Here is a 14,779-nt window from a genome sequence, read left to right as displayed (position 1 = left end):
AATTAAGTTACTTGTCACTAAAATGTAGACTATTTTCCTTCCATGTACACGAAGTTATGCTTTTGATACAGCAGGCTAGGTTCTCGGAAGGTAAGTTGTTCTGTAAAAAGATTGACTTTATATAAACTGGTAATGTTCTCCGATGGCTTGATCCTCCACATTAATATTCAAACCGTGAATTAAGGTTTCTAATGCCAATACTGGTCAGCGGATATTCTCCGCGAATACCTGGTTTGACTATCGGAATAACAGGTTCGCTGAAGGTACTGACTTAGCTGTGAGACGCTCGAAGTAGGTGATAATGTTCTCGAACGCATTGACTGGCGATTTCCATATTCATCCATGAGATTAAGGTGCACGTCCCTAAAATGAATACAAATTTTCTTCTATGAATACGTATTTATACCCTCGATACACCGTGTTAGGTTCGCGGAAAGTAAGGTGTCCGGTACGTATTTTGTCGTCATAAAAATTCGTAATATTCCCCGACGGTTTGACTCTCAACTATAATATTCATGCCGTGAATAGATGTGTCTATTGCCAATGCTGTTCAGTGGATTTATTTCCGGAATACGTGGTTTGACACCCGGTACCGCAATATACCTGTCGCTATTGACTTTGCTGTCTGACTCTCAAAGAACGTGATATGGTTCTCAAGCGGATTGACTCGCAACCTCCTTATGTATGCATGAAAATAATGTGTACTGATGTGATTGCGTGAAAACGGAGCGAGTCCATCGCTCCAGCGGATTGGGTTCGCGGTCAACGTGTGATGAAGATTTAACGTGAGGTTCCGGCAACTAGGGCATGATCCACACGGCCCCCATGGGCGCGGGATTGTGATACGCCCAATCAGCGCAGTGCGTGGCGCACCTTTCCACGCACCTACGAATTAGCTCGTAGACTGCAAGCCCTGCGCGCCAACCTTGGGTAGGCCGGAACTATTCTAAATCCCTATTGACTCTGCAGGCCAGTGGAAGGTCTAACCGTCCGAAGGCGGGCTCCCTCACACGCAATATGGGCTTATCACTGCCCCCTCGGGGCCAACCAATGCAGCTGGCCGGGAGGGGGGGGGCGAAGCCCGCGCATCCCAGGGCTCGCAACGGTTCGCGAGGTACCAGTGTATGCAGGGCCGTACTGGTCATATGCCGCGTAAGGACACCTTACTTCCTGAATGAGGTGCTTGCTCACCTCGGCCTACGTTCGGCCGACTCGGGCACCGTGGGCTCGTCATACCCGCAGCCCCTGCGGGGTGGGTTCGCGGTCAGTAAGGTACAGTATTAGAAGAATGACTTTCTCCGACGGTTTCACTCTTAACATTGATATTCCTGCCGGCATTGAAGGTACGAACTGTCTATACTCTTCAGAGGATTTAATGCCGGTATACCGGGTTTTACACTTGGTATCACAGGATACGTCAAGTTATTGGCTTAGATGTGTATCTTTCAGGAAGGCTAGTAACGTTCTCCAACGGTCTGACTCTCGGTTTTACTACTCAGACATGATAATAATGTGTCCGTCCTCCGAAGTGTCTACTGATATCTTTTTGCGCGAACAATCAGCAAGACACTTCCTATAGCGTGTTTTGTTCGCGGAAAGCAAGGTACTCAGCATCGAGAATGACTTTATACCAATTAATAGTATTCTCCGACAGTTTGTCTCTCAGCCTTAATTTTCATAACAGGAATTACGGTGTCCACTGGCAATATTCTACAGCGGATTGACTCTCGGAATACCTGGTTGGACTATCGCTATGACAGGGCAGGTGATGCTACAGATGTAGCCGTTCGTCCCTCAAGGTGGGTGGTACAGTACCCGACGGTTTCACGATCGTAGTTCTGATTACTTCATGAAGATAAGGTACCAGTTAATGATATGGTTACTAATTTCTTTCTCTGATCACGAAGTTATATTCCCGACGCAGTGGGATAGATTTTCCGAGAGTAAGGCCTTCGGTAAAACGTTTGAAACTGTACCAATTGGTAACGCACTCAAACAGTTTCAGACTCTACCTTAATATTCATTACGCGAATTAAGGTGCAACATATCAATACTGTTCAGCGGGTTTACTCCCGGAATATCTCGTTGGACTCTCTGATTCACAGAATGTATTAAGCATTTGACTTAGCCGGTCGACACTCAAAGAAGGTGGCAACTTTCTCGAACGGTTTGTTTCTTGATTTTGTAATTCATACATGGAACTATGGTGCCCATTACAGATATGTATACATGTGTGTTTCTCTCCACACGAAGTATTACTCTCGATACGGAGGGATAGATTCTCGGAAGGGAATGCTTTCGGTAACAAGTTTGACGCTATGCGAGTATGTAACGGTCTTCATGGGTTTGACTGAAAAATACAAATACAAAATGCATTTCAGGGAATTCACTGCCGGAATACGTGGTTTGACCATCGGAATCACAGGATAGGTGTAGCTATTGACTTAACCGATAGACTCACAGAGAAGGTGGTAACGTTCTCGAACGTTTGGACCCTCGATCTTCTGACACATAGATGACGTTCAGGTGCCTCATACTGAAATGAATTCTAATTTCGTTTTCCAAACACGAACATATACACTCATTGATGCCCGTGGGGATCGCGGAGGGTTAGTTGTCATGTAAAACGATTGAAATTATGGCACCTGGCAATCTTCCCAAACGGCGTGACGCTATATTTTAATATTGCTACCGTGGTTTAAGGTGTCTGTTGCCAATACTGTTCAGCGGATTGGCTCCCGGAATATATGATTTGACTATCGGAATCACAGGATAGATAAAGCTATTGACATAGCCGTTCGACTACCATATGACCGTGGGAGCGATCGAGCGGACTGACACTCGATTTCCTAATTCATATATTATAATATGGTGTGCCTCTGCTATAGGTGTCTACCATTTGGTTTCGGTGGGCAGTAAGCATGGGTTCCGCTACAGCGTATTAGGTTCTAGGAAGGTAATGCTTTGGGTAAAAGGAATGACGCTATACCAATTGGTAATGTTCTCCGACGGTTTAACTCTCTACTATGATATTAAAACCACGAATTAATGTGTCTGTTGCCAAAATAGTTCAGTGCACTTACTCCCGGTATAGCAGGTGTGACTCTTGGAATCACCGTATAGGTGAAGCTGATGACCTAGCCGTTCGTCTCTCACTGATCGTGGTTGCGTCCCAGAACGGTTTGACTGCCGATTTTTCTTTTCATACGTGAATATCGGGCTTCCGTCTGAAAATATGTCTACTAATATGTATCAGTGAACACTATTTATCACACTCGGTGCAGCGGGTCAGATTCTCTGAAAGTAAAGCCTTCGGTAAACGGCTCTCTTCGACGAGTGCCTCAAGTGTGGAAGATTCCCGAAGAGATGGAAGAGGGCCAAGGTGGAATTGCTTCCGAAGCCTGGCAAGTCCCAGCAATCTCCGTCGGCGTACAGGCCGATTTGCTTGTTGGACGAGGGCGGAAAACTGTTAGAGAGGGTGTTGGCTCATAGACTGGCTACCCACCTCTCAACAGTAGGTCCAGATCTGGACGATCGTCAGTACGGTTTTAGGCAGGGACGGTCGACCATTGAAGCGCTCTTGCGCGTCAAGTCCCTCTCCGAACGGGTAGTTCCACGGTGATGCATGCGGTCGGACTCGACATCGCCAATGCATTCAACGCATTGCCCTGGATCGCTATCAGGTCTGCACTGGTTCGGCACCGAGTCCCCGATTGGCAGCGGTGATTCGTGACTACCTGTCCGGCAGGTATATAGAATATCCCGGAAGGGACGACACTGTCAGCCTGGAGGTGTACAGCGGGGTCCCACAGGGATCGGTGCTGGGCCCGATCCTGTGGGACTTAGCGTTCAACGAGGTGCTACTCCTGGCCGCGGTTAGTGTCACGTGTTACGCGGACGATACCCTGGTCGCGGCGAGCGGGAAGGACAACGAGGAGACACCACTGCTCGCCGAGGAAGGGGTGGCCGTAGTAGTTGGGGCTATAGAACGCCTGGGACAACGCGTCTCGCCGGAGAAGTCCCAGGCCATCTGGTTCCACGGCGGGAGGAAGAAGTGGGTAATACCACCCGCAAGAGGAACAATCTGCGTGGGAGGAAAAGCCGTCCTGATCGGCGAAAAAATGAAGTACCTCGGCCTCGTCCTAAACGGCCGATGGAACTTCGAGGACCATTTCGAGGAGCTCGCCCCCCGCCTGCAGAGGACGTGCGTAGCGTTGTGTTGGATGCTGCCCAACGTAGGAGGACCGGTCGAGAGGGTGCGCCGACTCTACGCCGGTATCATACGCTCGATGGCACTGTACGGAGCACCGGTGTGGGCGGACGAGCTGATGGACAGAAAGAAGAACCGCGCCAAGTGGCTAGCGTTTGGCGACGGGTGGCCAGCAGGGTCGCGAGAGGGTACCGCACACTCTCGCACGAGGCGGCCGCCGTACTGGCGGGCCTCCCACCGATGCATCTGCTGGCGGCAGCGGCAGCGCGGACCTACGGGCTCCTGCGCCGCTACCGCGGAGGGAACCCCGGCCCAGAACCGGAGGAACTTGACGAACACGCCACCGGGCCGTCGGACCGAACGCCCCTGTTCTAGACGACTGGATGAGGAGCGGCAGCAGGCGGACATTCCGCCTCACTCGGGTACTCTCCGGGCACGGATGCTTCGGGGATGACCTGCACAAGATCGGGAAGGAGGTGACGCCAGGGTGTTGGCATTGCGAAGCGGAGGTTCACTCCGCGCAGCACACTCTGGAGGAATATCCGGCTTGGGCGCCGGAGAGAAGGGAGCTCCAGCAGCTCGTTGGTTGGGATCTCTCGCTCCATGCCACTGTACCCGGCATGGCTGCGAGCGGTCGAGTTTGGCTAGCGGTGGCCACCTTCTGCGAGTAGGTCATGCAGCGGAAAGAGGAGGCGGAGCGGAGTCGCGAAAAGGGGACCCAGATCCGCGGCCGTCTCGGAAGAGGACCGTGATTGCGGCGAGCGCGACGCAGGCTCGTCGCTCCGCAAGCCGGTGTTAATCCGACGCAAGAAGGAAATCCCGGATAATCGTCCGATGAAGAACCTCCGACGACGAGGCGAGTCCCCGCCTCTACGCCTTCCGTCGATCGGAGGGGACCGCGGGCGGTCGGCCGAGGGAAGGACCGTCGATGGATCGTGGTCCAGGGAGGTGTCGGTGCCGCGCGAGTGGTCTCGCGGCACTGCAGAAGAAAGAAGAGGACTGGGCTGGGAAACCCGAAAAGGAGCCCAGCGAGAGCTGGAGAAGTAGCGAGGAGGCACCGGTGTATTAGGTTCACGAAAGCGTTGCCTGTCACCTCGGGCCCTCCCTTGTGCGAACAGGATGAATAACCGCAGGGGGTTTAGTGGGTAAGAATCCCGCAGTCCCCCGGCCTCCCCCTCAGGGGCCAGGACGTCTTCGAAAGATTCCCCCTGCGACAAAAAAAAAAAAAGAAAAAAAAACTAATAAACGTGAAGGTAATTTTATAGGAACAACTATTCGACTATCTGTATCTAATAACCGTAATTGATATATTGATTCATATATTAATATATAAGAATCAAATTCAATATTATTAAGATCAGATTATTCATAAGATCAATATCATTGATGACTAATTGATTTAATTGAAAGAAAAAGGATTTAATAATTCATCAATATAATATAAAATTTTTAAAGATAGAAAACAAATAAATAATAAAATAATTTTTGGAATAATTGTTCAAATTTCTTCAATTAAATGATTTTTTAATAAATATAAATTAATAAATTTATTATTTAAAATATCAATAATTATATATAGAGTAAAAACAATAATTATTAATATAAATGTTATAACAAAATTATGTAAATAAACTAAATTATCAGAATAAAAAGAATTTGAATTTTGAAAAAAAAATATATTTCATGTTGCTATTTTTAATAATGAAATTAAATTTAATATATTCGAATTTTAGACTCATTGCACATTTTCTGCCATATTAAAATTTTTTAATCATTAAAATTCTACATTCATTAAATGTATGATTCAAAGGGGGATAATTCATTAATCATTCTAACGAAGATTGAAAAAATTTAAATAATAACAAACGTTTATAAATTAAACATTCTAAAATTAAAAATAATAAAAAGATTATTCTCTACAATGAGATAATTGAACCAATTGAAGATAATAAATTTCAACAATAATAAGAATCAGGATAATCAGAATAACGTCGAGGTATTCCTATTAAACCTAAAAAATGTTGAGGAAAAAATGTTAAATTCACTCCAATAAATACTACTAAAAATTGATGAACTAATCATTTTTTACTTAATATTATACCAGTAATTAAAGGATATCAATGAATAAACCTTGAAATAATAGAAAAAACAGCCCCTATTGTTAAAACATAATGAAAATGAGCAACAACATAATACGTATCATGTAAAATAATATCAACAGATGAATTAGATAATATAATTCTTGTTAATCCTCCAATTGTAAATAATAAAATAAAACCTAAAGATCATATAATAGAACTATTTATTTTAAATTTTGAACCATAATAAGTTGCTAATCAACTAAAAACTTTAATTCCAGTAGGTACTGCAATAACTATAGTTGCTGCAGTAAAATAAACACGAGTATCAACATCTAATCCAATAGTAAATATATGGTGACCTCGAACAATAAAACCTAAAAATCCAATGCCTAATATTGCATAAATTATTCCTAAATTACCAAATACTTCTTTTTTACCACTTTCATTTATAAGAATTTGAGAAATTAATCCAAAACCAGGTGAAATTTAAATATAAATTTCTAGATGACCAAAAAGTCAAAATAAATGTTGATATAATACAGGATCTCCTCCTCCTACAGGATCATAAAAAGATGTATTAAAATCACTTTCAAATAATAATATTCTAATAGCTCCTGCTAATACAGGTAAACGTAATAACAATAAAATTATTGTAATAAAAACAGATCACGGAAATAAAGGTATTTTATCTAAATCTAATCTAATATTTTTTATTAATATAATAGTTGAAATTAAAATTATAGCCCCTAAATGTGAAGAAATACCAGATATATGTAAAGAAAAAATTGTAAAATCTACAGAAGGAGAAGAATGAAAAATATAATTAGATAAAGGTGGATATACAGTTCAACCAGTTCCAGACATAAAATTAACAATTCTTCTTCTTAATAATAATAATAAAGAAGGAGGTAATAATCAAAATCTAATATTATTTATTCGAGGAAATGTTATATCAGGTGATCATAATATTAATGGTATCCTCCAATCCTCCTTAAATCCTCCAATTAAAAAAAGGTATTACTACAAAAAGAAATTATTAAAAATGCATGTCTTGTAATTAATGAATTATATAATTGATCATTATTTAAAAATATTCCAAGAATTCTTAGTTCTATACGAATTAAAAATCTTAATGGAGAACCAATTATTCCAGATCATATAGCCAATATGAAATAAAGAATGCCAATATCTTTATGATTTGTTGGTATTAATCATTTCATTAAAATTTAAATTAAAATTTATTTTTAATTTTGAAAATTAATAGTTTTCATTTGACTTAAAATTTTTAGTATTAAAAATTCTTAAATTTTTATTAATAAATTTAGAATTTATTTCTTTTATCAGACATAATACTTTAATTTTTAATTAATTATAGATTAATAAAACATTAAATTGCAAATTTAAAACTATGTATATATATATTAATTATTATTATATTTTATAATATATTAAATATAAATAATATTAAAGTATTAAAAATAAAAAAAAATAATATTAAAAAATTAAATTTATAATTAATATTTATAAAAAAATTGTTTATATCAAAATTTATATTTAGAAATAAATATATAATAAATTTCATATAACAATATAAATAAACATTCCTATTCAATAAAATTATAAATCTAATAAATATATTATATTCAATATTAAATATAAAATTTTTCATTAATAATCATTTAATAGTAAAAGAAAAAAAAATGGGTAATATTGAATAAATTAATAAAATTAACATAAATAAAATAATTAAATTATTCTTATAATTTAATATAAAATTATTTAAATTATTATCTATAAATTTATATTTATATAATATAATTAATAATATGTAAATAATTAATATATAAAATTAAATTAATAAATAAAAATGTTTATCATTAATGTATTAAATAACAATTATTAAATAATTTAATATTAAATTTGAACATCGAATTATTTTTTTTATATTAATTAATTTTAATATATAAATAGATAAATATATAATTCTAAAAATACCAAATAAAATTATTTTATAATCTGATTTTAAGATTAAACAATATAAATTTAAAGTAATTATCTTTATCAAAGTTGAAGATAGAAAAATACAATTTCAATTTATTAATTCATAAGATTTAATTATTATAAAATGAAAAGGAAATAATCCTAATTTTATTATCAATGAAATAAATTAAAAATAATTCAATAAATTTTTGAATTAAATTATTTCAGCTAAATTTATAAAATTAATTACTAAAATTACTAATAAAATTCTAGATATAATTGATATTTGAAATATTATTAATCTTGATAATTCATTATCAGAATTTAAAATAATTTTTCTAATTCTAATAAATATCACAATTTCAAAAATAAATCATTTAAAAATATTTGATAATAATAAAAATATATATATAAAATAAAATATAAATATATAAAATTTATAGATTTATTTTTTAGAATTAATTTATATAATTTAATTAAAATTAAAATTAAATTATTCTATAATTTTTAAAATTATGAAAAAATTTTTATAATTAATAATAGTAAATAAATCTACATAAATATTTTATCATATATATATATATATATATATATTTATATTTATATTTATATTTATATTTATATTTATTTTAATGTGAAAAAGCATATAAAATTTTGAATTTTAAAGAATTAATTAAATTAATAAATATAAACAATTAACCTATAATAAATTATTCTAGGTTTTGTATCCTTAAAAATATTTACTATACTAAATAATGATTAACCTATAATAAATTATTATAGGTTTTGTATCCTTAAAAATATTTACAATAATAAAGAATAATTTACCTATTGTAAATTATTATAGGTTTTGTATCCTTAAAAATATGTACAATACTAAATAATAATTAACCTATAATAAATTATTATAGGTTTTGTATCCTTAAAAATATTTACAACAAGGAATAACGATTAACCTGTAGTAAATTATTATATGTTTTGTATGCATAAAAATATTTGTAATACTAAAATTTTTAATAAAATGGTAACTAACCTATAATAAATTATTATAAGTTTTACATCCTTAATAATATTTATAATACCAAATAATAATTAACCTATAACAAATTATTATTGGTTTTGTACCCTTAAAAATATTTATGATATTAAAATCTTTACATACTAAATAAATTTCCTATAAAATATTTTAAAATTACATTATTATAATTATATCTTATATAATTATATAATAAAACTATTAAACCTTTATTTAATTAATTACAATTTAAATAAAATTATAATTATAAATAAGGTTGTAATTTAAAGTAAAATTATAATTCGACTATTAATTAAAATATAAATAAAGTTATAATTTTAAATAAAATTATAATTCGACTATTAATTACAATTTAAATAAAGTTATAATTCAATTATTAATTAATTTAATTATATAACAATATATAAAATTAATATAAATATTATAAAATTTATATATTACATAAAATAATATTTAATAATATATCGATAGATTATGAATATATAAGCTTAAATTTAGCTTATATATATATATGTTTAATTTTATACAATTTAAATATAATAAATTTTCATATTATATATGCAATAAAATTAGATCACCACAATACTAGTCGAAAATATCAGTACAGCATATTTTCATATTATATATGCAATAAAATTAGCTCACCTTAATACTAGTCGAAAATATCAGTAGAGCAAATTTTCTTATTATACATGCAATAAAATTAGCTCACCGCAATACTAGTCAAAAATATCAGTAGAGCAAATTGTCATATTATATTATTATAATATATATATATATATATATATATATATATATATATATATATATTTTTTTTAATATGTAATTAAAAATAAAAGGAAAATTATTAATATATAATTAAATATAGTCACAATAAAATAAATATAGCCACAATACTAATTAAGGATCGCGTCACTAAAACGTATACTAATTTATGTTGCTCAGAACAGTGTTATACCCACGATACAGCGGGTTATGTTCTCGGATTGTTAGGCATACGGTAAAGAGTATGACGGTATGCCAATTGGTAACGTTCACAAACAGTTTGACGCTCTACTTTCCTATTCAAACCGAGAAGTAAGCACTAACTATTCACGTACATTGTAAAACCGTTGTAGATCGTTAACCATATGTATACTGCCATTCTTCTTCAAGAAGTCCTTTTCCGTCGAGAACCTAATCCGTGGTAGTGTATATGACTTCGCGTTCAGAGAAATATATCAGTTTACGCTTCTGTGACTGGCACCCTTATTTTGTGTATGAATTAGAAGATCGAGGGCTAAAGATATCAACCACATTAACACCGTCTTTGAGTGTCGATCAGTTAAGTCAATACCCTCGCTTATCCTGTGTTCCCGAGAGTCAAACCAGGTATTCCGGGAGTAAAGCCGCATTACAGTATTGAAAATAGACACCACAGTTCATGGTATGAATAATAAGGCAGACGGTCAAACCGTTGACGAGTTATACCTATTCGTATAGAGTCAAACCTTCTACCGATGGTCTTTCATTACGAGAACATGACCTGGCGTATCGAGAGTATCACCTCGTGGTTCGAGATATACATTAGTATGCATTTTAGTCATAGGCACCATAACTTCAAGTATGACCTAGAAGGCTGAGAGTCAAACCGTTCGGGAACGTTCCCACCTTCTTTGACAGTCGAACTGCTGCATCACTAGCTTCATATATCCTGTGATTCGGAGATTCAAAGTAGTTTCGGTAGTTATTTACCGGAGTTTCTCGGTATAAATTTTAGAGTACGGAGTCAACTTTGTAGAACGTTACCTATTGGTATAGTATCTAACTTGTATCGAAGGCCTTACCTTCCGCAAACCTCCTCGCTTCATCAACAGTATAATTTCGTCCCGAGAGAAAGTAGTTAGCATTCATTTCAGTGACGGGCACGTTAACTGCATGTATGAATTAGGAGGTCGAGTGTGAAATTTTGCGAGAACGTAACCACCGCATTTGAGTGTCGCTTATCCCATACTGTGATTCCGAATGGCAAAGCAGATGTTCCGGTTGTAAGTCCACTGAAACGGTATTGGCAATAGACTCCTTAATTCTCGGTTTGAATATTACTGTATAACGACAACCCGTATGAGAACGTTTCTAGTTGGTATAAATTCGAAGGATTTATTGTTGACCTTACCGCCCAGATGCATAACGCGCAGTATTGACAGTGTAACAAGGTACTCAGAGGGACATAGGAGTATACATGTTAGTGCCAGGCACCTTAATTTCATGAACGAAATTGAAGATCGTGGCTCAAACCGTTCGAGGATGTTACCACCTTCACTGAGAGAAGATCGGCTACGGCAATAGCTTCACATTGTCCAAGATTATTTACTGTATGAATATTAAAGTACAGAGTCAAACCGCTGGAGAGCGTTACCAATTGGAAAAAGGTCACACTCCTTACCGGATACCTTACCTTCCGAGATCATAACCCGCTATATCGTGGGTATAACTTCGGGTTCAGGGAAACAAGTTAGCATCCGTTATAGCAGACGTACACCTCAATTTCATGTAGGAATAGAATAATCTGGAGTTAAACCATTCGAGAACGATCCCACTATCTCTGAGAATCAAACGGCGAATTCAATAGCTTCACCCATCCTGTGATTCCTAGAGCTAAATCATGTATTCCTGTAGTGAATCCGCTGAACAGAACTGGCAATAGACTCCTTAATTGACGGCATGAATATTAATGTTGAGAGTCAAACCGTCGGAGAAAAATACCGGTTGGTAAAAAGTCAAACTTTTCAACCAATTCCTTACATTCTGAAAACTGAAATCGTTGTAGCAATTGTCATGCTTAGTGCCCACGGAAACAAATTAGTTGACATTATTGCAGAAGGACACCTTATTTCTATATATGAATGAGAAGATCGAGAGGCAAAGCGATTGTTCATCTAAGAAAGCAGCTTCACCTATCCTGTGATTGCGAGAGTCAAACCAGATATTCCGGGTGTAAATCCAATACACAGTATTGGCCAAGGACAACCTAGTTCACGGAATAAATATTAACGTTCACTGCCATACCGTTGTAAAATGTTACTTATTGCCGTTGAATCGAGCCTTTTACCGAAGGCCTTACATTCCGAGAACCAAACCCGCTGTGTCGAGAGAATAACATCGGGTTCAGAGAACAAATTGGTATACATTTTAGTGTCAGGCACCTTCACTTCATGTGTGAATGGGTGGAACACAAGTCAAACTGTCTCAGATCATGACCGACGTCTTTGAGTGCCGCAGAGCTATGTCCACAGCTTCAGCTACCATGCGATTCCTAGAGTCAAACCACGTCTTCCGAGAGTAAATCCGCTGTACATTATTGGCAAAAGCCACCTTAAGCAACGGTATAGATATTAAAACAGACCGCCATACTGATGTATAACGCCATCTATTGGTATAGAGTCAAACTTTACGGATGGGATTACCATCCGAGAAGCTAACCCGCTGTATCGAGCGAATATCTTCCTGTTCATAGAAGCAAGTTAGGACACATTTTATCGAAGGGAACCTTAATTTCATTCATGATTGAGATGATCGAGGGTCATACGGTTTGTGAAGGTTACACCCTATTATGAGAGACGCACAGCTAAGTCAATAGCTTCACCTTTCCTGTGATTCCAAGAAGAAAATCTGGTACCTGGGAGTAAATACTATGAAGGGAATTAGCATTGGTCCCCTTAATTCGCGCTTGGAATATTAAAGTAGGGCGTCATTACGTTTTAGGCCTGTACAATTTAGTAATAAATCAATCGTAATCCCGATGGCCTTACCCGCCCAGAACGTAAACCACTGTATCGGGAGTATAACTTCGAGTTCAGAGAAGCAAATTAGTATACATTTAAGTTACGGGCAAGACTGTTTTACGAATGAATCAGAACATCGACTGTTAAACCGTTTGATAACATTACCACCCTCTCTGAGAGTTGAACCGATAAATCAATAGCTTCACCTATCCTGTAATTCTGGCGGTGAATCCAAGTATTCCGGGAGTATGTCTTCAGTACAGATTTGGCAATATACACCTCAGTTCACAGTATGAAGATTAAGGTACAAAGTAGAACCATTCGAGAACGATTCCAATTGGTATAAAGTTCACAGTTTTACGTAGACCTTACTCTCCGCGAACCTAACTCCCCTGTATAGGGAGTATAACACTATGCTCGGAGAAACACATTGTTTGGCACTTCAGTGACGGTCACCAAATTTCATGTACGAATTGGCAGATCAAAGGACAAAACTTTCGAGAAAGTAAGAGCCTTGTTTGAGAGTGGCACAGATACGTCAATAGCTTCACCTATCCAGTTATTAGGCGTGTCGAAACAGGTATCCCAGGAATAAATCCGTAGAACATTATTGTCAGTACATACGCTAATTCTCCAAATGACGTTAATGTAGAGAGTCAAGCCGTAAGAGAACATTAACAATTGGTATAAATTCATTAATTCTACTCAATAAATTTCCATCCGTAAACCCAACCCGCAGTAGCGATTGTCTTGCTTAGTTTTCGGAGGAACAAATGAGTAGAAATTTTAGAAGATGGACACGTGATTTTCATGTCTGAATAGCAAGATGGAGATTCAAGAAGTTCGGGAGCGTTACTAAATTCCTTGAGAGACGAACGGCGAATTCAATAGCTACACCTATCCTGTGATTCCGAGAGTCAAACCAAATATTCCGAGAGTAAATGCGCTGAACCGTATCGGCAATAGATTCATTAATTCACGGTTTGATCATTGAACTAGGGAGTTAAACCCTGGGAGAACATTGCTAATTGTTATACAGTCAAACGTTTTACTGAAGTCCTTACCCTCCGATATCATATCCCGCTATTCGGAGAGTATAACTCTGTGTTCAGAGGAACAAAATAGTATCCATTTTAGTGGTGGGCACAATATTTTCTTGCAGGAATAGAAAATTCGAGAGTCAAACCGTTCGAGAGCGCTACCAGCATCGTTGAGATACAAACGGCTAAATCCATAGCTTCATCATACCTGTGATTCAGAGAGACACACTAGATACATCAGGTGTCGATCCGCTGTACTGTATTGGCAATGGATCCCTTAGTTCACGGTATGAATATTAAAGTAGGGCGTCAAACCGTTGTAGATCGTTACCTATTGGCATGGTATTAATCTTCTCACAGGATACCATACATTCCGAGAACCTACCCCTTAATACTGAGAAAATAACCTCGTATCCAGACAAACAAATAAGCATTCACATTAGTGACGTGCACCTTAATTTCATGTATGAAATAGACGCTCGCAGGACAAACGGTTTCAGAACGTTACCGCCTTCTTTGTGAATCGCACAGCTATGTGAGTAGCACTACTTATTCTGTGGATGCGACAGTCAATCCAGGTATTCCGGGAGCAAATACGCAGAACAGTATTGGCAATAGACCCCTAGTTCACGGTACGAGTATTAAAGTAGAGTCGCAAACCGCTATAG

General features: G+C 36.9%; 1 pseudogene; it reads right to left on the bottom strand.

Annotated features, from left to right (window-relative positions):
- Nucleotides 1–6,126: 6,126 nt before the first annotated feature.
- Nucleotides 6,127–7,490, bottom strand: LOC143220018 (cytochrome c oxidase subunit 1 pseudogene; annotated as a pseudogene).
- Nucleotides 7,491–14,779: the final 7,289 nt, after the last annotated feature.

This window comes from Lasioglossum baleicum, unplaced genomic scaffold (assembly GCF_051020765.1).
Source record: "Lasioglossum baleicum unplaced genomic scaffold, iyLasBale1 scaffold0139, whole genome shotgun sequence".
Lineage (NCBI taxonomy): Eukaryota > Metazoa > Arthropoda > Insecta > Hymenoptera > Halictidae > Lasioglossum > Lasioglossum baleicum.
The sequence above is the reverse complement of the archived record's forward strand: the minus strand, read 5'-3'. Positions and strand labels throughout refer to the sequence as shown.